The following is a 25,965-nucleotide window of genomic DNA, read 5'->3' as shown; positions in this document are numbered from 1 at the left end:
AAATGGGGTAAAGGAGCAGAGGGATCTGGGGGTACAGATACACAAATCACTAAAAGTAGCGACTCAGATTAATAAGAACATAAAAAAACAAATCTGAGGTTCATTTCTAGAGGGATAGAATTGAAAAGCAGAGAAGTTATGTTAAAGCTGTATCAAACCTTGGTCAGACCACTCTTGTTGTACGGTGAACAGTTCTGATCTCCATATTATGAAAAGGATGTAGAGGCACTGGAGAAGATCAAAGTAGATTTACCAGGATGATACCAGAACTGAGAGGATATACCTATCAGGAAAGATTGAACAGGCTGGGGCTCTTTTCTCTAGAAATGAGAAGACTGAGGTACAGTGTTCGCATGTGTACACGTTCAATAGTGCCCAGGGATAGACTGTGCTCTGGGGTGGTTACGACAGGAGCAACCCGCTCCCCGCTCCCCGCTCCCCATACAATAAACCCCCTGTTAGTTGCTGGGGCTCGGTTTGCTCCGTCGGTTTCATGTGGTCTACTTCGCCCCTTATAAGGAAAATGACGCGGGGGGCGAGGCCCTCCAAACAGATTAACTGTTTGATCTCGTCGGGTAAAAAGCAGTAAGAAAGACACCGAGAGAGAGAGAGAGAGAGCTGCAAACACCAGAACTCCGGCAAGCAAGCAAAGCATTTATTACAGATAAACAAATAAGGGAAATCGCAAAGAGATCGGCTCCGGGAGAAGGAATCGCAGTAACTGTAAGGCATTCTTGATATTTTTATTGGCATTTTTTTTTATTTAGCAGCGACTGATGCTCAAACTTCTCATCTGAGAGTAATGTATCTGTGTAGAGATAAGCGAACTTCGAAAGTCTGATACTTGTTGGCAGCATTAAGCTTTGAAGTATATCTGGACACTGTTGCAATGTTATATTGTTCTTGGCTTTAATTTGTAGCAATAAATTCTAGAGGGACTGATTTACTGCGAATATTAGACCTGGGTTCAGCATTGAATGCTCAAAATTTTTAACATAAACTCAACCCCACCCCCCCCCCAGTCAAAATGGGAAACATTTGGGGTACGGGGGTGGGTTATGGTTTATTTATTGTGGTCCACTCAGGCACAATAAACAGAACAGGTCTGCTATTAGCATGGAGTAAATGGACCGCAACTGTGGCACGGATCGTTTGACCGTGAGGACGTGTCAGTTCCCCCCCCCCTGTAATTAACGAGTGATCATTACTTTACTGGGTGGAACTTGCTTGTTGGGGCATTGGGCAGCAGGACCGGCCCGTGAAAAGGACCCTGGATGTCTGGTGACGACAATATTAACCACCACCAATCGATGAAATACTCTGGTGAAATGGCACCGCTGTCTCCCTCTCAGCAGCACAGACTTCCAGTGATGCTACAGGACTATTTACATTGCCAATTCGTATATTTTCAATTTTCGTCGATAATACCATTTGTTTCAAAGCTTCAAATTATTCCCTTTGCCTTTTTTGTTTTTTTATTTTTGCAAGCATGAAAATAGATGATCTTAAAGGTCTGAATTTGAGCCTTCCCCAGTCCACCCATTGACTCAGTGGGGTGAATTAACTCAAGTACCAAGAGGATACCAGGTTATCTCGCTAGCCTGTGATGAGTTGATCCATTTAGGGCATCAGCAGTGATATTACAATTGGCCTCAGCATTCACAGTGGGGGGGAGCCTGATCCTTATCCTTATCTAGCTCTCCTTTCTGGAAGAGCGCATGTGAGGCCAGGACTTCAGTGCGATGGCTCAGTGGCTGAATAGCCCATGAGCTGGAGTAAAGGGGAAAGTGATATGATTTGTCAATGATGGCAGACAACACAACATGAACAAGTGTGATGCATATGTGCATGTCACGCGATGCTGTCGGAGACATGAAACATCCAGTGTGGCTGGAATGAGTGAAAGTCCAGCTCGGTCACAAGTAAAAGAAAGAACGAAAGAGCATTTATATAGCGCCTTTCACAACTTCAGGACATCCCAAAGCGAATTACAGCCAATGAAGCACTTTTGAACTATCGTCACTGTTGTATTGTAGGAAACGAGGCAGCCAATTTGCACACAGCAAGGTCCCACAAAGAGCAATGTGATAATGACCAGGTCATTTTTTTTTTAAGTGATTGAGGGATAAATATTGGTCAGGACACCAGGGAGAACGCCCCTGCTCTTCTTCAATACAGTGCCGCGGGATCTTTTACGTCCACCTGAAAGGACAGACAGGCCCTTGGTTTAACATCTCCAAAAGCTTCCAAGAAACACAAGAAAATTTGATGAGTTTAATTGAGTGTGACTGCGCTGGGGGAAGATTTGCTCTGTGCATGAGATGCAGTGAAATCTTGAATCTTAAATATGTTCTTTATAAATGAGTTTACAATCTCACTGCAGCTAGTGCAGAGAGGAGATATTTCCCTCTCCCTGTGTGGGTACAAAGGTTATTTTTAAGATACTACATGGTGACCATATATAGTTACCATTTAACAGTCAGTATGTAATTATTTGTAGTCACATATGGTAATTTCCTCTTGACAGTAAATTACACCATTCCACAGAACATGTAATGCTACAAATGAAGTAGCTCGGCTTCCGGAAATTAATCATTTGACCTTAGTTAACAAATGTGGCTTTGTTTCTGGTAGTAGTAAATGCTGGAAAATAACATACAAACTCAAACACTAATCCACGGCCATATTTCATGGAACACAAGCATCAAACTTCTGTGAAGGAATTCAGAAAAAAGAGAGCCAAGTTACAAGTTCAAAAAACATGCTCCCTACAACTTGTAGGAATCATAGAATCACACAGCACAGAAGGAGGCCATTTGGCCCATCATGTCTGTGCTGGCACTCTGCAAGAACTATCCAATTAGTGCCACTTCCCTGCTCTTTCCCCATAGCCTTGTAAATTTTTTCCCTTCACGTATTTATCCAATTCCCTTTTGAAAGTTACAATTGAATCTGCTTCCACCGCCCTTTCAGGCAGCGCATTCCAGATCATTACAACTGGCTGTGTTAAAAAAAATTTCTCCTCATCTCATCCCTGGCTTTTTTTGCCAATTACCTTAAATCCGTGTCCTCTGGTTACCGCTCCTCCTTCTACCAGTGGAAATATTTTCTCCCTCTCTACTCTATCAAAACCCCTCATCATTTTGAACACCGTTATCAAATCTCCCCTTAACCTTCATTGCTCCAAGATGAACAATCCCAGCTTCTCCAGATAACCGGTACCATTCTAGTAAATCTCCCCTGCACCCTCCTCAAGGCCGTGACATCCTTCTTAAAGTGTGGTGCCCAAAATTGTACACAATACTCCAGCTGCGGCCTAACCAGTGATTCATAAAAGTTTACCAAAGGAGATCAAAACAACTGGTTAAAGTATCCTGAAAAATTAAAACATTTTCCAAACTGAAGTGGATCGAAAGGGCAGCGGGGAACATGTCCATTTCCTTTAAAAGGGTTTCAAAGATGAATGTTATGAATCTTATAGCGTTAAAAACCAGGTTAATTCACATAAAATGGCCCAGCTTGTTCTCCAAACTGACATTTTGGGTGAAATTCAACATTGCCGGTGGTGCAAAGTCAGTGGAAAGGAGAGTCGTGTGGTGTGTGTAATGGGCCGCAGATCCGCAACTGCCTGTTTTTGCACCCCCCACCGAAGTTGAATCTCACCCCCATCATGTCTGGCAGGTATCTGAGGGAGCGGCCAAGCCACTCAATTCAAATGCAAGCTTCCAGCGGGTTCTATTGTACCACTGATCCAAGGCTGACATCTCGGCTCATTATTATACAATAGAACCCACAGGATGCTTGTATTTGAAGTAGCAGCGATAGGACATATATGGACATTAAAAGTACGCGCCAAAAATGCAGTGCTGATTAAAGTCAATGGACGGACGGCCACGAGCTGCATGCCCGCCATTTTCCAAGATGCGCTTGCCGGGAGAGCTGCTCCACACTGGGAGCGCCAGATTGCGGAATCATCGCTGTGGTGTCGTGATGTCATTTCCATGAATGTGAAAAATGTTCAATGGAAATTGCCTGACATATCACGGATATATCACGGATATATCGGTCTAGACTTTCGGCCGACCCCCCTGTCAATTTTCAGCTAGGAGGGGAGAGAGTAGCGCACTGCCTCCTTGCACCTCCCGCCCCATCTCCCAGAAGCTGAGCCCATCGGCGGAGGATATGCCAGCTCACATGTTTTTTTAATTCTTGGGATATGGGCATTGCTGGCAAGGCCAGCATTTATTGCCCATCCCTAGTTGCCCCAAGAAGGTGGTGGTGGGCTGCTTTGTTGAACCATTTGATACAACCAAGTGTCTTGCTAGGCCACTTCAGCCGGCAGTTAACAGTCAACTACGCTGATGTGAGACTGGAATCACGCATAGGCCAGACTATGTGAGGACAGCAGGTTTTCTTTCCTAAAGGATATTGATGAACCAGTTGGGTTTTTATGACAATCTGATGATTACTTTACTGACACCAGCTTATTTAATTTAAATTCAATTTGTCAAAGTACCACGCTGGGATTTGAACTCATAGTCTCATGGATTATTACTCCAGGCCTATAGGATTACTAGTCCAGTAACATAACCACTTCACCACTTATGTGGATGGACATAGTTCCCCCTCATTCATCTCTTTTACCTATGTCCTCTGGCATATTTCCCACAGTTCCATCCTTTGAGCTCTGGATGCAGGGATTGCCTGTTATGCCTCAATATCCAATCTTCCCCTGGTGATTGCGGGGACACCAAAGTGTTTTTTTATGACTACGTTGCTGCACAGGGCTGAAGAGGAGGCCCCTTCATTTATTGTAAAACAAAAAAGGCTGTGTTTGGTGACACCACAAGTTCTGGCCAGAATGGAGATGATTGGGTAATTCCCCCGGAGACCACACTGCTGTAAGCGACTGGGGTTGATTTTATGCACATAATTTGTATTATATATATTACATAACTATTCCCCACTCACTGCATTTTGCGGGAGAAATAATTCTGCTTTTGTCGGGAGACTTTGCTGTAGTTTCGGTCATGAGTTCTGTTTGCTGTAGTTTGTGGAGACTCTGTTTAAATAGATTCTGTTTGCTGAGTAAATAGACTGTTTGCTGTGAGTCCTGCCATAAGTCCTGCCCCTTCTCCAACTCATTGGGTGACACAGCTGTGTCAATACTCACTTTGAAAAGAAAATGTTGTTTTTTGCAGGAGGCGGCCTGTATCCCCACTTGGTGGCAACCCTCAGGGACCACCCAGTTAAACTGCAACCCTACCTTGGCAAGGCTCTCCTGAGGCCTTGGCGGCATATTTCTATGGCAGCCAAATGGACATTCCCCCCCCCCACCGATTACAGGAAGGGGCCGCAGAAAGTCTATAACACTTATTGTCCACTTTCATCGTGATCCACTAGAATTTTAAAAAGTAAAATTAGGTCAATATTTCATGTAATGTCTTTTAAAAACGTCACAGATAATGTAGAGTCCAAAGTCATACGTTGATAAATCATTCTTTAATATCTATAGAGTTCGTTCATTTCTCCAAGCCACAGCTGAATCCTCTGCAGAAGATGTTATAGTCTTGTCCAAAGAAGAGGAAGAAGAAACAGAATTAAAAGAAAAAAGTCAGCCATCATTAGTGAAATAAAACATGAAAGCACATATCAGCCAAAGAAATCAGGAATTGCATCCTCAAACCCTCCAATCCAACTTCCTAAGACAACAATGGAGACAGAGAGAATTGCAAGAGATCATTTTTAAAAATTCATTCTCGGGAGATGGGCGTCATTGGCAAGGCCGGCATTTATAGCCCATCCCTAGTTGCCCCTTGAGAAGGTGGTGGTGGGCCTTCTTCTTGAACCGCTGCAGTCCACGTGGTGAAGGTGCTCCTATAATGCTGTTAGGTAGAGAGTTCCAGGATTTTGACCCAGCGATGATGAAGGAACGGACGGTATATGTCCAAGTTGGGATGGCGTATGACTTGGAGGGGAGCTTGGAGGTGATGGTGTTCCCATGCACACACTGCCCTTGTCCTTCTAGGTGGTGGAGGTCGTGGGTTTGGGAGGTGCAATAATGACTTGGGTGGTGCCTGGGATTAGTTGCATGGCTACAAAGCAACACAGACTGCAATTTAGCTGGACACAGCCAAGCAGACTGTCTGTACTCGTGATTTGCTGAATATATTGGATTACATCCTCCTTCGTGCAGTTCAGGCCTTGCACCAGTGAGACCGCTCTAGAGATTTCTGATGGCTAACCTATTGCAATTTTTAGCAGTCTGGAGTATCACTGTGGCAGAAGTTCCTCATCTCTCCATGGCTGACCTTTGTACAGCCTTCCGTTTTTACCAGAGACTCATGAAAATCCTGTGCCCTGCACGCTAGCTGTTAGGAATCTGATGGAATACCTACCACTTGCCTGGATGAGTGCAGCTCCAACAACACTCAAGAATCTCAATACCATCCAGGACAAAGCAGCCTGCTTGATTGGCACCCCATCCACCACCTTAAACATTCACTCCCTCCACCACTGGCGCACTGTGGCTGCAGTGTGTACCATCTACAAGATGCACTGCAGCAACTCGCCAAGGCTTCTTCGACAGCACCGCCCAAACACGAGACCTCTACCACTGAGAAGGACAAGAGAACCAGGTTCGTGGGAACACCACCACCTGCACGTTCCCCTCCAAGTCACACACCATCCCGACTTGGAAATATATCGCCGTGCCTTCATCATCACTGGGTCAAAATCCTGGAACCCCCTACTTAACAGCACTGCGGGAGAACCTTCACCACACGGACTGCAGCAGCTCAAGAAGGCGGCTCACCACCACCTTCTCAAGGGCAATTAAGGATGGACAATAAATGCTGGCCTCGCCAGCGACACCCACGTCCCAAGAATGAATTTTTTAAAAAGCCGACTATTATGGCAGGTTCCGACTGAGTAGATTAACTGCTACTTCAGGTTAATGCTTGCATGAAATTAATGCACGCATGGGGTTTGGTACAAGCACGTTCAGTGTTTGGTCGTGAACTTCGCCAGTCAGATTCTCTACCCTAGCGGCTGATTTATTCATGTAGTTCATCATTGGAGCATTCTTTGTAGTTAAATCAGAAACATGCACTTATCCGTATGGGCTGTGCTTACTTTAAATTCTAGTGGATTTCCTGGCTGCCTTTTAATCATTTCTGTAGAAAATAGTGATTTTAAATGGGCACTTGTGTGGAGGGTGGAACACTGGGGGATGACATCAGGTTGTACTGTTACACAGCATGCTGGAAGCTGATGCAACTCATGTTAGTCATGTCAAATAGTGGAATAAAAACAGAAAACGCTGGAAAACACTCAGCAAGCCAGTCAGCCTCTGTGGAGAGAGAAACAGAGTTAACGCTTCAGGTCGATGACCTTGTCAGAACTGGAAGATGTTAAGAGATGAAAAATATTTAACAAGAACAGAGACGGGGAAAAGGGGGGCAGGAACAGAACAAAATGGAGAGGTTTGGTGATAGGGTGGATGGCAGGAGTGATTAAATGACAAAAGTTGCACCATCATCAATTGCCATTGATCGAGCTGACCAGACTGACAGCTCCCCCTCTCCTTGCAATGTTACTGGTGATTCCCTGGTGCTGAAGTCCAGCGTTTTCACCCGTGTTATGCACATTCTTAGCCGATTAGCAATAACCAGGGCAGTACAGCACACTCAACGATCAAAAAACACGGGCACACTCTGCTTTTCATCTTACCATTTTACTAACAAACGCCTAAAAAGGTTAAAACACACAAGCATACGCCGTACAACTATGAGTAGTGAGATCACATGCCCATTGGTGTCTATTACTCTTTTTTTTTTATTAACTAATCAGAAATACCAAGTAGCCACATTTGGATTCCCAACTAGCCACATATGGCTAATGTATTGGACAACACTGCTTTAAGAGTGGTATTGGTGAATTGGTCCTATAGTATAAGAGTTTCTTTTGCCTTGTGCCTGTTCTGTGTTCTGTTTCTGATATTGCTAGGCTGCTCATTTCATTGCAATGAACTCTATCCAGGAAACACTGTGCGATACAGATTAGAGCCGGGGTTTTGTTTGGTTTGTTAGCGGGGTAAATGAAAGTAATGGAGTGCAGCTGGGCTAAGCTTACGTTTGCAGGTTTGTTGACAATAAATTTGTAACGCTGTTGCTCAACTTATGTTGTTCCACTCACAATGGGGTAGATCTTGACTTTGTGACAGTGTAAAATGGGCGCTAGCGAGTCGACAGCTCATCTTACACCTCTCTTGAATTTTATTTCCATTGGAGTCAAGAATGACAACTTGCATTTATTTAGTGCCTTTAACATAGAAGGATGTCCCAAGGTGCTTCACAGTGGTGTAATCAAAAATATGAACACCAAGCCAAAAAAGGAAATATTAGGAGGGGTGACCAAAAGCTTGGTCAAAGAGGTGGGTTTTTAAGAAGGATCTTAAAGGAAGAGAGGAAGGTGGAGAAGCAAAGGGGTTTACGGAGGGAATTCCAGAGCATGAGGTCTAGGTGGCTGAAAGCACGGCAGCAAGGTTGGGGCAAAGGTGGGGGGGGGGGGGGGAGTGCACAAGTGGACAGAGTTGGAGGAACACAGAGTTCTCGGAGGGTTAGAAGAGGTTACAGAGATAGGGAGGGGTAAAGGCATGAATGGATTTCAACATGAAGATGAGAATTTTAAGTTTGAGGTGTTGGTGGACCAGGAGCCAATGTAGGTCAGCAAGGACAGGGCTGATGGGTGAGTTGGACTTGGTGTGAGTCAGGATACAGGCAACAGAGCTTTGGAGAAGATGAAGTTCATGCAGGATGGAAAGCTGGCTAGGAGAGCATTGGAATTGTCAAATCTTTAGGCTAGAAAGGCGTGGATGAGGGTTTCAGCAGCAGATGGGCTGAGGCAGGAGCGGAGGTGAGTAATGTTACAGAGGTGGAAGTAGACAATCTTTGCGATGGAGACAATATGGGAGTCGTAAGCATATCACTGGGTCAAATAGGTCGCAGAAGTTGTGAACAGTCTGGTTCAGACTCAGACAACGGCCAGGGAGGGAGATGGAATTGATGGCAAGGGTATGGAGTTTGTGGTGGGGGCTGAGGTGGGCCCAATGTTTAGCTGGAAGAAACCAGCTCATCCAAGACTGGATGTTGGACCAGCACTCTAACAACACAGCGGCAGTGGAGTGCCTAGAGGGGTGGTGGAGAGTTAGAACTGCATGGCATCAGCGTACATGTGGAAGTTGTCTTCATGTCTATGGATGCTATCACCAAGGGGAACCATTTAGATGAGGAAGAGGAATGGGCGATACATAGATCCTTGGGGGACTCCAGAGGTGACGGTGTGAGGAAGAGCAGAGACAACATTGCTGGAGATACTTTGGTTATGATCAGAGAGGTAAGCTGGAGGAGGATGGTGTGGTCGCCCAAGTCAAAGTTTCGCCCATAGAATGGGACAGGCTCAAGATGGGGACAGACTGTACTGGAATATAGAGTGAGACAGGCCCAATATGGGGACAGACTGTACTGGAATGTAGAATGAGACAGGCACAAGATGACGTTGGCTAAAACAACTTTTAAAAACTCTGTTTGGCTCTGTGGTGATGGCTGAAGCACGGAATCGAGTGGGAACTTGAGAATTTGGTGAGAGGGGGAAGGACAGTGAACAGAGAGGAGGAGCTCTGAGAGACCTGGAATAAAAGGGTAGGTTAATCGGAGTAAGTAAATTAATAATAATCGAGTATCTAAAGGGTTTTTAGAAAAAAAAAGGTTTCTGAATATAATGGACGGGCAGCTGAGACCCATTGCCTGCAATTCCTGTGCCATGAGGGAACTTCAGGAAGCTTCATGTGTCCTGGAGGGCCACATGTGCAGGAAATGCCTCCAGTTGCTCGAGCTCAAGCTGAGTGTTTCTGAGCATGTGGGGCGGCTGGAGTTACTGCAGAGCATAAGGGAGGCTGGTGGTTTCCTGGATCATAAGTTCCAGGAGGCGGTCAGCCCGCAGCCACAGAAAGTGGGTGGCCATCTGACAAGGTAGGAAGAGGCAGGCAGTGCAGGAATCTCCTGGGTTTGTGGCACCCTCAAACCGGTAGACAGCATTGAATACCAGTGAGGGTGGCGGCACCTCAGAGGAGTGCGGTTCTGAGCATGGCACCATGGGGCAAAGGACTGCACAGGGGGGCACAGTGAAGTGTAGAAATGCAATAATCACAGGGGATTCGATAGTCAGGGGGACAGATAGGCGTTTCTGTGACCATCAGCGTGAGTCCCGCATGGTGTGTTGCCTCCCTGGTGCCAGGGTAAAGGACATGACGGAGAGGACGCGGAACATTCTGTGGGGAGAAGGGGAGCAGCCAGAAGTCATGGTCCATGTGGGTACCAACGAAATAGGAATGAGGAGGGATAAGGTCCTGCGGCTAGAGTTTCAGGAGCTAGGGAGGAAGTTAAAAAGCAAGACCTCAAAGGTAGTAATCTCTGGATTGCTCCCAGTGCCGCGCGCTAGTGAATACAGAAATAGGAAGGTAAGGCAGGTTAATGCCTGGCTAGAGACATGGTACAGGAGGGAGGGCTCCAGATTCTTGGGGCATTGGGACCAGTTCTGGGGCAGGAGTTCAAGATGGATGGGTTGCACCTCGACAGAGCTTGGACCAATGTCTTCACAGTGAGCTTCACTCGTGCTGTGGGGGAGGGTTTAAACTAATTTAGCAGGGGGATGGGCACCAGGATGTAGCATTAGAAAGGAGAAACAAGGGGCACAAAGGATTGGGAGAGACAGATAGCACTAGAGAAAGAAATAGTTAAGCATTAGGTGGGCTCAGACTGAGAGAATACAAGAACGTCTAAGAGATTTAGAGTGGATGTGTGTAAACGCACGAAGTGTGGTAAATAAGGTTGGTGAGCTGCAGTTGCAAATAGCCACATGGGAATATTATGCAATGGCAATAATGGAGACCTGGTTCAAAAAAGGGCAGGATTGGGTACTAAATATTCCTAGACACAGTGTTCAGGAAAGATAGGGAAGGAAAAAAAGGAGGGGGGCGGTGTGGCAGTATTGATTAAGGAGAATATTGCAATGCTGGAGAGAGAAGGACAGAATCTATTTGGTTAGAGTTAAGAAACAATCGAGGTGCCATTACGCTACTGGATGTATTCTATAGGCCACCAACTAGTGGGAAGGAAATAGAGGAGCAAATTTGCAGGGAAATTACAGAGAGGTGCAGGAATTATAGAATAGTGATAATGGGGGCTTCAACTATTCTAATATAGAGTGGGATAGTAATATTGTAACGGGCAAAGAGGGGCAGGAATTTGTGAAGTGTGTTCAGGAGAACTTTCTTGATCAGTACGTTTCCGGCCCAACGAGAAAGGAGGCATTGCTGAATGTGTTCAAAATAATGAAGGGTTTAATAAATAAGGAGAAACTGTTCCCATTGGCAGAAGGGTCGAGAACCAGAGGCCACAGATTTAAGATGTTTGGCAAAAAAACCCAAAGGCGACATGAGGAAAAGCTTTTTTACGCAGCGAGTCGTTATGATTTGGAATGTGCTGCCTGAAAGTGCGGTGGAAGCAAATTCAATCATAGCTTTCAAAAAGGAATTGGATAAATACATGAAGGGAAAAATTTGCAAGGCTACGGGGAAAGAGCGAGAGAATGAGACTAACTGGAGTGCTCTTACAAAGAGCCAGCACGGGTTCGATGGGCCGAATGGCCTCCTTCTGTGCTGTAACCACTTTACGATTCTATGATTAGGTTGTGATGAAGGGGACGAGGGGGGTTAGTTAAAAATGTCCTTTTTACAATGTACAACTTGTGATGCATTGGTGGGTAGAAACGTATTTTTCAATTAAAGTAATAAAGTTGATGCTACAGATCTGTATTGAACTGGATCCAAACATGACATTTCGAATCACATACTCATCTATTTATATTATAAAAGTCTTCCATCTGCCTGTATTTCCTGTTTAACATTTAGTTCCTATAACAATCTTCTATCATGGTTCTTCTGTCACAGTCGTGCTTGTGTCTTACTATAACTGTTGTAGTTTTTTGCAATTTTTCCATTGATTTTACTTACCATGCTTGGTCTCCAAGGTAGGAGGCGCTGTTGTCTTCTTGACATTGAGGCCTTCGAGTCTCCACTGTGGCTGGTGTTATTTCAAGCCTTTGAAAGTTATATCAAAAAAAGATTTTAAAAGGTTTTAAATATCCCTGGCCTACTCGTGCCTCAGCCTTCCTCGTCCTGTTCTTAGCTGTCGTAGGCTTCCTTGAGCCCCTTCTCAGTCACTATTCTGGCCCCCTGGTCTGCTTCCTGCTGCCAATGTCCTTTGGGCCTCAGGCCTTGCCTCTGTGGTTCCTTTCACTGACCCTATCCCTCCCCATCCCTCCGTTCCTGGGCATCCCTAAGCACTAAGCTGGGAAATTAACAATTCGTTTTTTCAAAGCGCTTATAATGCTTCAGTATATTTTTGCCCACTGACCTATAGCCCTTCCCAGACACCTCCCTTGATGGAACCTCTCCCTCATCACCTGAAAATGTGCCCTGCAGCCACCTGGGGCTCCATTCCCTGACCAACTAGTGCCCGCCACTAACAAAAGGTGGCCTGTGGCCATGAGTAGCTACCCTCCCTGCCATGCCCTGGCAACCACCACTTGCGTCTGAAAGGAAAGGAAAAAGAGAACAAAAAAAGGACAAAGAGAAAAATGCTGAGAAGAAGTGAAAAAACAGCAGCAGAAGGGGAGAAACAGGAGAGAGAGGCACAGAGTAAGAACCAGCAACAGAAAGATGAGAGAGACAGTCCGAATGCTCCAAATACCAGAGAGCATTGCCAGCAGAGATCTACTAGTGTTACAAAAACTTTACGTACACCCTCCTTGTCCGTCACAATTCAGATGTTATACCTGGATGAACATTTCTGTGTCAGACTTGGAAAAAAAGTATAAAGAAGCCAAAAGTAATCACTTCATCCTTCCCCTCATCTTATCGCTCTCTTCATAATTTATATCTTCCCTCCCCCTAACACTTTCCACTATCTCCATTCCAGCAGCCTAACTCTGAAATCCCACGAGCTTTCTCCCCTTACTTTTCCATCCCCTCAGCTGTCACTTCTTCCCCTTACTGTTTCCCCTTCCCCTTCACTCACTCTTCCCCATCCCCTTCACTCACCCTTTCCCCTCTCCTCACCCTGTCCGCTCTTTACCTCTCTCTCCCACTGTCTCAGGCCTCCTCTGCCACTCTTCGCTATAAGTTGGCAAACACATTATAACTGCTTTGGGCCTTAACGAGCAGCCTAAGGAAAGTGGTGAAGAGCTGGAAGACACTGCGGCTCTTCTCTTACCTTCTTTGTTTTAACGAAAAGATCTGATAGAGGGGTTCGACATTATGAAGGTTTTGATAAAGTGAATAAGGAAAAACTATTTCCAGTGGTTCATGAGTCAGTAACTAGAGGGCAATCGTTAAGGTAATCGTTAAAAGAACAAAGGGAGAAGTTTATTTGATGCAGAAGGTCATTAGGATAGGACTGTCCCACCTGAAATAGTGGTGAAAACAGAATCCAGAATAACTTTCAACAGAGACATGGATAAATATTTGAAGAAGAAAAAAAGTAAAGGTGATGGGGAAAGGGCAGGGGACTGGGATTAAGAGGATAGCTCTATCAGATCAAGTGGCCTCCTTCTGTGCTATAAAATTCTGATTCTCTAATGTACTATTTGTGATTCTACCAGCAACAAGGATAGATTAGTATTTCAATCTGTGCAGCCCACACAGGGTTGGGGTTTCTTATGTTTGCCCGAGAGCAGCGTGATCAATCAACTCTTTAATTAGATGCCATGTTGTATTAATTTAAAATGCTCAAAACCAAACTTAGTTTCTTTCATAGAATCATTGAATCTTACAGCGCCGAAGGAGGCTGTTTGGCCCGCCGTGTCTCTGCTGGCTCTTTGCAAGAGCTGTCCAATTTGTCCCATACCCCAACTTTTTCTCCTTAACCCTGCAAATTAGTCCTCTTCAAGTACTTGTCCAATTGCCTTTTGAAAGTTCCTATTGACTCTGCTTCCACCCCCCCCCCCTTTCAGGTGGTGCGTTCCAGATCTTAACAACCCTCTGTGTGAAAAAAAATTCTCCACATTTCCCCTTTAGTTCTTTTGCCAATTATTTTAAATCTAAGACCTCCGGTTACCGACCCACTTGCCAGTGGAAACAGAGCAAATAGGGAGAAACTATCAAAGCCCCTCATCATTTTGAATACCTCTATCAGGTCTCCCCTTAACCTTCTCTGCTCTAAGGAGAACAATCCCAGCTTCTCCAATCTGTCCACATAACTGAAGTCCCTCATCCCCGGTATCATCCTGGTAAACCTGCTCTGCACCCTCTCCAAGGCCTTGACAGACTTCCTAAAGTGTGGTGCCCAGAATTGTACACAATACTCCAGCTGTGGCCTAACCAGTGATTTATAAAAGTTTAGCATGACTTCATTGCCCCAATTTACTAAGCCAAGTATCCCTTGATAACTGCCTTGTCAACTGGCCCTGCACCTTCAAAGAATAGTGAACTCATCACGTCGATGGATATGCTGGAAACAGAATTGGCAGATTATGTTGGTCTGGAGTTTTAATCTGTCTCTCTAGATCTGTTTAATCCAATGGGGGAGATTTCGAGGCCTCTTGCCCGGGTTGTTTTCTGCCCAGCGGACCTCTGACCCAATGCTGTTGAGGCCCAGCCTCCCGTTGGTACTATCGGTCGGCCAGACAGGGCGCTCCGCCAACTGGTTAACCTAACACTGCTGTGGTGGGGGCGGAATCTACGACAACAACAACCAATTGCATTTATGCCACATAAGGAGGTATTAGGGCAGGTGATCAAAAGCTTGGTCAAAGAGGTAGGTTTTAGGGAGCGACTTAAAGGAGGAGAGCGAGGCGGAGAGGTTTAGGGAGGGAATTCCAGAGCTTAGGGCCTGGGCAACTGAAGGCACACTCGCCAGTGATGGAGCGATTAAAATCGGGGATGCATAGGAGGCCTGAATTGGAGGAGCGCAGAGATCTCTGAGGGTTGTAGGGCTAGAGGATGTTACAGAGATAGGGAGGGGGCGAGGCCGTGGAGGGATTTAAATGTAAGGATGAGACTTTTAAAATCGAGGCAATGTAAGTCAGCGAGCACAGGGGTGATGGGTGAGGCAACGGACCAATGGAGATGGTTGGAGCACAAAGATCAGAACAGATGTGAGAGGCCATTTGGTCCATCTAGTTTATCTTTCCACAGAAACCCACCGCAGCATCTAACTGCCTCTTGAATGATTCCAGATGATTTTGACACTACCTTTCCAGAAGATCATTCCAGGTATTGATCAGACTTTGGGGTAGATTTTCAACTTGACACCTGGACGTAAATCTGGTGTTGTGAATCGACCACACATTATAGAGACCATTGAGGGGCCCACATAAAGGAAGAAAAGAAAGAACTTGCATTTATATTGCGCTTTTCACATCCTCGGGACGTCCCAGAGCACTTTACAGCCAATTTGTTGTGTCGTCACTGCCGTAATATAGGAAACGCGGCAGCCAATTTGCGCATAGCAAGGTCCCACAAACAGTAATGTGATAAATGTGATAAATCTGTTTTTAGTGATGTTGGTTGAGGGATAAATATTGGCCAGGACACTGGGGAAAAACTCCCCAGCTCTTCTTCGAAATAGTGCCATGGGATCTTCTACGTCCACCTGAGAGGACAGCTGGGGCTTCATCCAAAAGACTGCATCTCCGACAGCGCTTCCTCGGTACTGCACTAGGGGTATCTGCCTGGGTTACGTGTTCAAGTCTTCGGAGTGAGACTTGAACCCACAACCCTGTGACTCAAAGTCTAGAGTGCTACCAACTGAGCCAGCAAGCCTCCAGTACTTGGCGTACTGACCACCATAGCAACACAGAGGCCCAAATGAGCCACAGGAGCAGGATCTCCCTGTAAAGGGAATCCCTGGCCACGATTTTAACGTGAGGACAGGTTGTGTAGACTAGACTTGTATTCCCTTGAGTATAGAAGGTTAAGGGGTGATCTTATTGAGGTGATTAAAGGAGTCGACTAGGGTAGATAGAGAGAAACTATTTACTCTGTTGTGGGAGTCCAGAACAAGGGGGCATAACCTTAAAATTAGAGCCAGGCTGTTCAGGGTGATGTCAGCAAGCACTTCTTCACACAAAGGGTAGTGAAAATCTGGAATTCTTCCCCCCCACCGCCCCCCCCCCCCGCCCCAAAAGCTGTTGAGGCTGGGGGTTAATTGAAAATTTCAAAACTGATATTGATAGATTTTTGTTAGGTAAGGGTATTAAGGGTTACAGAACCAAGGCGCGTAAATGCAGTTAAGCTACTTTTCAGCCATGATCTAATTTGAATGGCTGAACAGGCTGGAGGGGCTGAATGGCCTACTCCTGTTCCTATGTTTCTAACACTTACAGAATTCTAGGGCCTAAATGTTCTAAATTTAGAACAGGAAAACTATTAACTGAAAGATAAAACAATTCTTTAATCGTTCTCTTGATGTATCGTCTCTTCTTTTGATATCAAGAACAAGCACATTGGTATTATAACTACACACCATAGTTTAACTGTGGAAACCACATCGGAAAGAAGAGATAAAAGAGTATGAGTGAGGCAGTGTTACACCCCTCAGAAATGACGCAACAAATGGTCATTGAGATTATAAATGGTAATTCTGTAAACACATTAAGCAGCAAAAAAACTAGGATTAAGTTCGACTAAATGTCTCCTGAATGAAATTCATTTGGCATGCCTCTTCATGTCACGATTTTATTCACCATTTACTTCTCGTAGTACAAACAGCACCAAAGGAAACCAATTTTTTTTAAATAGACACTCCAGTCAAAAGACCAAAAAGTAAAACTGGCATTCAACATCAACAGCTAAATATTGCAGCTAGGGTTATCTTTTCGCTCACTTTTTAAAATAAAAAATGTCCTTGTTTTCTTTCCAACAAACTCTGCTTCCTGCCTCCAATCTGTCCTTGGTCAGGGAGTTCCTAACTCAACAGATACCATCAGTGTAACTGCTGAACAGATCTGCTGAGAGGGGTACTCAAATTTCACAAGCAGGAACCCTTTCTCAGCTGGGATTCTTTCCATTCCCTCGATGCGCTGACTGAGACCAGGAAGTTCATCACTCGAGAAAGCCTGAGTGCAAATGTCAGTCAAATCTGGAATTCAAGTTGCATAAGCACCTGAATGTTTAATAGTGCAGCTACCAAGCTGTAGCCAGAAACATAGCTACTTAAAACAAGAGGAAAGGAATATTTAATGACGAGGCTTCCACAGATTTTTTTTTCCACAGGAATTGCACACTTTAAACAATTTAATTAGAAGTACCATTCCAAGGGAATACTAGAGCTCATTTTATCTTACCATACACTTGGATAACACCTACAATACCATATAATTGTTACAAAGTTAATGAATTGATTATTTTCTCGTTATTGTTAAGCATAAAAGATCAAGGAAAATACTGTGTTGTTCAATGTGAAATAGTTCCAACATGCTCCGAGGCAGGCATACTGTCAGTGCAGAGGCCAGCTCCCACTTCAGGCAGGAAAAGAAGCTCGTCACGAGCATCTCAGGAGACCCCCTTGATTCATGTTAGACTCCCTGTATTCTGTTACCAGGAATGTAGTCATGGATGAGGCCACTCTACAAGGGAAAGGGCTATTACCCATATGAGAATCAGGGCAATAGTGCAATGCTATGCATAAATTGTCAGTCCAATGCTGACTCACTTTGCAAAGCTCACAATTACAAACCTCAGTAAAACTGCCAGCGGCAACTATAGGTTTAAATGTTGTGTCGCTGTGGTGAATAAGCAGTAAAAAAATGCTCAGATGTTCCTTCTTAAAAAACATAAATGAATAAAGTAACTGTTTGCATTTGGGAAATAAGACACTGAAATTATCTTAGATCCACACATAAAATATATGAAAGTGGAGAAAATTATGGTTTTCCTAGTTAAATCATGACATTTAGAGAAGCCTTATTTGATATTGCCGGAGTGAAAGGTTGGGGTGAAAGGTTAGAGCAAGGGTCAAAATGGAATTTCATGGCTCTTATGAAGCAGACTCTCCAGAGTATAGTCACTGCCTCTTTCATCAGTGTGATTTATTAGTTTTTCATCATCATAACTTGGTGACCAATTATCCTGCCACTACCATCAGGTAAATGGACAGGTACTCTCGGACTAGGGATCAAAAAATTCTCCCACTAGATCATCAAGAAAAACACGTGCTTACTTACCAGGGGAAATGAGATGTGTATTCAACTCTACCAAACCTCCCCCACATACAGAGTCAAAAAAACACAAAATCAGAGACATTTTATTTCTCTTAAACTGCCACTGTTGCTGTGATTCGAGCTAGAGTGAGCAGTTACTCAACTGCCTTAGTGGAAAACTAAGAGACAGGGCAGTAATAATAGCCTGCTCACAAACAGAAGGTCATTTGTCCACATGTGCAACAGCAATTCTTAAAGCAACAGGTCAATCCCAAAGGAAAAGGAAAAGGAACGGAGAAGACTTGCATTTATACAGCGCCTTTCACGACCTCAGGATGCCCCAAAGTACAGCCAATGAAGTACTTGTTTTGAAGTGTAATCATTGTTGAAATGTAGGGAAATGTGGCAGCCAATTTGCGCACAGCAAGGTCCCATAAACAGCAATAAGATAAATGACCAGATAATCTCATATGGGTAATAGCCCTTTCCCTTGTAGAGTGGCCTCATCCATGACTACATTCCAGGTAACAGAATGCAGGGAGTCTAACATGAATCAAGGGGGTCTCCTGAGATGCTCGTGACGAGCTTCTTTTCCTGCCTGAAGTGGGAGCTGGCCTCTGCACTGACAGTATGCCTGCCTCTGAGCATGTTGGAACTATTCTGTTTTTTTAGTGATGTTGGTTGAGGGATAAATATTGGCCAGGACATGGGCAGAACTCCGCTGCTCTTCTTTGAATAGTGCCCTGGGATCTTTTATGTCCACCTCAGAGGTTTAACATCTCATCCGAAAGACATAGAGATGCTTGTTCCACGGGCAACAAAGAGTTAATTAAGACACGAGGGTCTTGAGTTGACAGCCAAGTGTTTTTATAAGCCTATTGGAAAATACTGTCTGCAAATTCATCCACCCCGGGAGAGCAGACGGGGCCTCGGTTTAACGTCTCATCCGAAAGACGGCACCTCCGACAGTGCAGCAAATCCAACCCTGAAACGAAATTGGGCAAAGTTCAGGAGGTAGATTTTCGTCTACACAGATTTCATCGATTTCCACGGAACGAACATCAGGTGGGTTCTGCAAAGGAGTGTGTGATCCCCTCCATCAGATTACTACCCAGTCAGTGAAGACAAAAATCTACCTCCAGGTGTTTGAACTTTAACTAGAAGTAGTTCCATTTGGGCCACTTTGGGCAACGAACTGAACTCTTAACCTTAAGATGATAACACCCATTAAGTTAGCTCAGTGCTGACATAAAAGAGTCTTCTGTTCTTAAACTGGCCAGTTTGGTGACTTTTTTTCCCATCCATCTCTAATGTTCAATCAATGCATAATAAATTGTCCTAGATTTTAGAAATTTGAGGAGTTCGTAGAGTTCACCTGATGGGTAAAGAGGACTTTGGGGTAAATGTTAAAGTTCCTGCTCTCTGCACACAGCTTGTCCTGTCAGGAGCAAATATCAGGAATTTGGGTCCGGAGGTCAGTCGAGTCTCAGGATTTTCCATTTAGTAAAATGAATGGACAGAAAACCCAAATTAGTGATGTACACTCCCAGGGATCAAAACTCTGCACCAGGAGTGCAAGATCCTAAATTCTGCCCTTATACATATTAGTACGAAAAACCAACAGAAAGACTACTTGAATATTTAAATTAAGTCTTAATAGTGAACAATACAATTTTAAATAATCATTTTGAAATTAAATTTGTAAAAATGGATTTAATTCAGCAAAGTATTGTTAACATAGCCCCATCTAGGAGGCATCTTGCATTTCAAGTAACAGGAAAACATTCATCTTCCTGCTGATAATTCCTCGTGTTTACACAAGTTTGATGGATGACTTCCTTTCATTAATTTAATGAGTAGCATCTCTGTGCTGTTGCTTTAGACCTTGCTATGAACTATGGAATATTAAAACAATGCAAGATTCTATAAAAGTGTGACATTCCAGTCAATTAAAAGTAAGAATTTTTAAAGTTAATCTTCTAGCACTATGTATTAATATATTTTTTAGTTTTTCCCAAATTCTCTGTTTTTACTTTATAACAATATTTTCTGGAACTTGCAGAAAATTAATTTTTCAATGTTATATGGAAAAATAAGCTACATATTTTAAATGCCTTTAATCTTTTGGTACTTGAAGGGTTAATGTTAAGTGTTGGGGAACTGGGTGGTGCAGTGGGCTGAGACACCTCTGGGATCAAATCTAGCCCCGACTGATAGGATGAAAGTCTCCTGGCTGTTGGCTGTAAATGCCCTATGTGGAATGAGTTTGGACAGTCTCAACCCAGTTCCTAATGGGCACAGCCCAACAGCACAATACTGCCCCTAATTTGGCCCCAATTGTCAATGCCATTCAGACAGGCCTCGGATGGTTGGTTGTTGTAGGAAATGCCACACTTCCACAGTTCGGGTGTGTTTCTGCGATACGGTGTTGGGACAGAGTAGAGGAAGAAAAAATAATTGCATTTATATAGTGCCTTTCATGCCCTCAGGAGGTTCCAAAGTGCTTCACAGCCAATTAAGTACTTTTGAAGTGTAGTCACTGTTGTAATGTAGGAAACACGACAGTCGATTTGTGCACAGCAAGATCCCACAAACAGCAATGAAATAAATGACCAGATCATCTGTTTTAGTTGTTGATTGAGGGATAAATGTTGGCCAGGACACCAAAGTGAACTCCCATGTTCTTCTTCAAAATAATGTCATGGAATCTTTTACGTCCACCTGAGAGGGAAGACGAGGTCTCGGTTTAATGTCCTATCCAAAAGACAGCACCTCTGACGGTGCAGCACTCCTTCAGTACCGCAGTGGAGTGTCAGCCTAGATTTTATGCTCAAGTCTCTGGATTGGGACTTTGAACCCACAACTTTCTGACTCCGAGGCGAGAGTGCTATCACTGAGCCACAGCTGATACCAGAGCTTTAACAGCTGATTCTGTTCTTCCAATGGTTAAACCATGCTCACAGGCAATGCCTTGCAAGCACGCAGCTGGTGATTCTAATGAACAGAAAATCGGGGGCTGTGGGCCTCACGATTGCCCCACCAGCACTCCGGGTCACAAACATCTGATCGGAGAACCAGCCCTCAATCCCATCAGATCTCGCCATCCCTTTAACAAACATAGAAACTAGACAAACTCTTCGGTGGTACAAGCTTGCTTGAAAATTGCTCCAAAAATGAAACAATTAGCCTTGGCCTTGGCCTTCCTTTTACACAAACACTCCGGGAACCAGGCCATGTTCCTGTTGTCCAACAGCTCCACACCACAGATATCAAAGCCACACTGAAAGGTTACATAGAATCTACAGTACACATACAGGCCATTCAGCCCAACTGGTCTGTGTCGGCGTTTATGCTCCACACGAGCCTCCTCCCACCCCTCTTCATCTAACCCTATCAGCATACCAAAGGTGATTTCCCTCCACCAATTTCTCCGAGGCTGCTTCGCTCGATACTATGAAACAACCATCTTGTGCTCTATTAACATCAGCAACTTGATGAGATGCTTGCGACCCGGAGTGCTGGTGGGGCAATCGCGAGGCCTGCAGCCCCTGATTTTCTGTTCATTAGAATCGCCGGCTGCGCGCTCCCAAGGCACTGCCTGTGAGCCTGGTTTAGCCGTTGGAAGAACAGAGTCAGCCCTTGGAGCTCGCTGTCAGCTGAGGCTCGGTGATCCATACAGCGTCCCTAAAAAAGTGGAACTCACCACCACAAGGAGCAGGTGAGGCAAATAGCATTGATGCATTTAAGGGGAAGCTGGATAAATACAAGAGGGAGAAAGGAATAGAAGGGTATCCTAGTAGGGTTAGTTGAAGTTTGGGGGGGTGGGAAGCACAGTGCTGTAGTTTCGATGTAACTCCATCAGCTTTCCTCCCGATTATTCGCTAGAATATTCACAGGAAAAAAAGCCTCGCGTGGATGCTGGGGGGGTCAATTGAATATTTGAAGACTGAGATCGGTAGATTTTGTTAGGTAAGGCCATTAAAGGATCTGGAACAAAGGCGGGTAAATGGAGTTGAAGTGCAGATCAGACATGATCTAATTCAATGGCGGAACAGGCTTGAGGGACTGAATGGCCTCCTCCTGTTCCTGTGAAATCGACTAATGGGGGTAGATTTCCCTCTGTGCCTAAATTTAAAGCAAAATTGTTTCTTTAACTTTTAACTGGTTTATATTAGTTCAGTTAGAGAATTTTTCTCTAGCTTTACACACAGAGAACACACACCCCATGATGGAAAAGCACCACTCTATGCTTGTTTTGGAAATAAGTGGAGCAACACTCTATTTATAATTAAATACTGTGCACTTGTAATGACAGTTCAAGTGCTAGGCCGAGAAATTCGGCTAGGCAGCACCCATTTTCCCGGCGCTAAACGGCCTCATAAGCCTCCAATATGGCGGCAGGAGGCGCGCGCTCATTATGAGCCAGAATTGCGCCGCCCGCCATATTGGTAAAGGCTGAAAAATCGGCGTGCAGTGCTGACGCTTGAAACAGGCGTTAGTCCCTTTGCAACTGCATCAAGACCCAGTGATCAACTGCAAGTTTGATCCTGCAGGGCAGGCCACAGTATTGAACCACTTGGATTTCAAGTCAGTAGAGTATTCATAGTATCATAGCATGATATAGCATAGAAGGAGGCCATTCGGCCCATCGTGCCTGTGCTGGCTCTCTGGTAGAGCTATCCAATTAGTCCCGCTCCCCTGCTCTTTCCCCATAGCCCTGCAAATTGTTTCCCTTCAAGTATTTATCCAATTCCCTTTTGAAAGTTACTATTGAATCTGCTTCCACCGCCCTTTCAGATCATTACAACTCGCTGCGTAAAAAATGCTTCATGTCACCTCTGCTTCTTTTGCCAATCACCTTAAATCTGTGCCCTCTGGTTGCCGACACTTCTGCCACTGGAAACAGGTTCTCTTTATTTACTGTGTCACAACATTCTCTACAGTGTTGTCTAGAAGGGAAAGATCGCACATCTGTGAGACGAGAAGAAACAAACTTCTTTTCTCCTTTGTTGTTGCTTCCCAAATTGTAAGAGGACTGCCCAGGGTGAAGAAGATTTATAACTGCAGTGATGATTTGCTTGTGGAACAAATTCATTAGGGTCACATACGTAGTCATTCGTAACTCATTCAGCAGCAAACCATTAGATAATGAGTTTTATGAAATAATTAAACCGCAACATCACTTCATTGACATTTTGCTTATGTATAATGTTGTTGTCAAACATACATTAATAATGCAGATATATTGAAATTAATATATCTTTTTAATCAGTTGAAATCAGCAACAAAAATAACACTCTCAACAGTGCAGTGCAATTATCCAGACAGTAGAAATGCTGGAAAATCAAATGCTGCTTTGAAAATCCTAAACCTTTCCTTGTGGATTGATTTAAATCCTTCTGCAACAAAAGGACTTTGTATGACCTGAAATATTCTGGCTGCCCCCAATATTTTTTTAAATTTTGTGTTCAGGAAATGGCAGAATCTGTAGCTAGGAAGTGAGAAATGAACCAACATTCCATTCCAACCCACCAAACTCACAAGTCGGCATTATGGGATGGGAGAGCTGCTTCCTAGGAACATAGGAACAGAAGGAGGCCATTCAGCCCCTCGAGCCTGTTCCACTATTCAGTTAGATCATGGCTGACCTGTATCTTAACTCCATCTACCCGCCTTGATTCTGTAACCCTTAATACCCTTGCCGAACAAAAATCTATCAATCTCAGTTTTGAAATTTTCATTTGACCCCCCCCCCAGCCTCAACAGCTTTTTGGGCGAGAGAGTTCCAAGATTTCCACTACCCTGTGCACTTGTAATGACAGTTCAAGTGCTAGGCTGAGAAATTCGGCCAGGCAGCACCCATTTTCCGGGCGCTAAACGGCCTCATAAGCCTCCAATATGGCGGCAGGAGGCGCGCGCTCATTATGAGCCAGAATTGCGCCGCCCGCCATATTGGTAAAGGCTGAAAAATCGGCGTGCAGTGCTGACGCTTGAAACAGGCGTTAGTCCCTTTGCAACTGCATCAAGACCAAGCATAGAGTGGTGCTTTTCCACCATGGGGTGTGTGTTCTCTGGTGTGTAAAGCTAGAGAAAAATTCTCTAACTGAACTAATATAAACCAGTTAAAAGTTAAAGAAACAATTTTGCTTTAAATTTAGGCACAGAGGGAAATCTACCCCCATTAGTAGATTTCACAGGAACAGGAGGAGGCCATTCAGTCCCTCAAGCCTGTTCCGCCATTGAATTAGATCATATCTGATCTGCACTTCAACTCCATTTACCCGCCTTTGCTCCATATCCTTTGATGGCCTTACCTAACAAAATCTACCGATCTCAGTCTTGTGAAGAAGTGCTTCCTGACTGTTAATTGTATCCATGTGGTTTATATTAATTAGTGTTAATTGTATTCAGGCGGTGGGTATCAATGGGGGACTCTCTTGTATCCATTTATAGGACAGAGCTTATCTAGGGGGTGCACGATGTGTAAGGGTGATCTCTGAATAAAGGCTTGGAAGCAACTGAAGACCAGGCTTTAGTATTCTATCCTTTATCACCTGGCTATCCAACTTTTGACACTGACATCACCCCTGAACAGCTTAGCTCTAATTTTAAGGTTATGTCCCCTTGTTGTGGACTCCCCCCACCAGAGGAAATAGTTTCTCTCTATCCACCCTATCAAATCCTTTAATCATCTTAAACACCTTATTTAAATCACCCCTTAATCTTCTATACTCGAGGGAATAAAAGCCAAGCCTGTGCAACCTGGCCTCATAATTTAATCATTTTAGCCCCGGTATCATTCTGTTGAATCTGTGTTGCACCCCCTCCAAGGCCAGAATATCCTTCCTGAGGTGCGGTGCCCAGTTTCAAATGTTGCTTTGAATGGGGTTCCTGCAGAAGTAACACTTTGTCCTGACTTCAGTGGATCAACTGGGACATGCTACACAAACTAGTTCTCCTTTCAGATACACTTCCTTTCATGCTTTGCTAAGTTATTCATTACTGTTATAGATAACCCTTCCATCCCACATGGGAAACATGACCCTAATTATTTTTGGATGAGATCCGTGTGTTTAGACAATGTCACAACCCTACGTTCCATCTGACCGATCGAAGGCATCCTGCTGAAGGAGGTTATTGATCAAATATTCTAATGCTCTCCTGGCCGGCCTCCCACCTTCCACCCTCCATAAGCTCATCCTAAACTCTGCTGCCCCGTATCTTAACTTGCACCAAGTCCAGTTTACCCATCAACCCTGTGCTCACTGATGTACATTGGCTCAATGTAGGTCTGGTACATGAACATCTCCATTTTAAAATTCTCACCCTCGTGTTCAAATCCCTCCGTGGCCTTGTCCCATCCTATCTCTGTCACCTCCTCCAAGAACTCTGTGTTCCTCCAACTCTGATCTCACGTCCATGCCACCTTTCCTTCAGACCACCATTGGCTCCTGTGAAGCGCCTTGGAATGTTTCATTATGTTAAAGGCACTATATAAATGCAAATTGTTGTTGTTGTAATGCAGAAGTCAAAGGCAATTTGAATACAATAAATCTTTGCAGGACTTGAGCACGTAATCCAGGCTGACACTCCAGTGCAGTGCTGAGAGAGTGCTGCACTGTCGGAGATGCCACCTTTTGGATGAGACGTTAAACTGAGGCCCTGTCTGTCCTCTCAGGTGAATGTAAAAGATCCCATGGCACT

General features: G+C 44.4%; 1 protein-coding gene and 1 long non-coding RNA gene across 2 annotated transcripts in view; one reads left to right on the top strand and one right to left on the bottom strand.

The window, feature by feature from the left end:
* Positions 1-625: 625 nt before the first annotated feature.
* Positions 626-25,965, top strand: part of zgc:66433 (uncharacterized protein LOC321250 homolog) — a 125,542-nt gene continuing 100,202 nt past the window's right edge. Inside the window, exon 1 of the mRNA XM_067997303.1 lies at positions 626-723. The gene's annotated coding sequence lies outside the window, so the exon portion shown is untranslated. The remainder of the gene's footprint in view (positions 724-25,965) is intronic.
* LOC137332770 (uncharacterized) lies at positions 5,489-25,694 on the bottom strand. The gene is made up of 3 exons (XR_010965746.1): positions 25,588-25,694; positions 12,074-12,160; positions 5,489-5,569 (listed from the first exon to the last, which is right to left on the bottom strand). It is a non-coding gene; the product is annotated as an uncharacterized lncRNA (long non-coding RNA).

Source organism: Heptranchias perlo, chromosome 15 (assembly GCF_035084215.1).
Source record: "Heptranchias perlo isolate sHepPer1 chromosome 15, sHepPer1.hap1, whole genome shotgun sequence".
Classification (NCBI taxonomy): domain Eukaryota; kingdom Metazoa; phylum Chordata; class Chondrichthyes; order Hexanchiformes; family Hexanchidae; genus Heptranchias; species Heptranchias perlo.
This window is presented reverse-complemented; position numbering and strand designations above follow the sequence as displayed.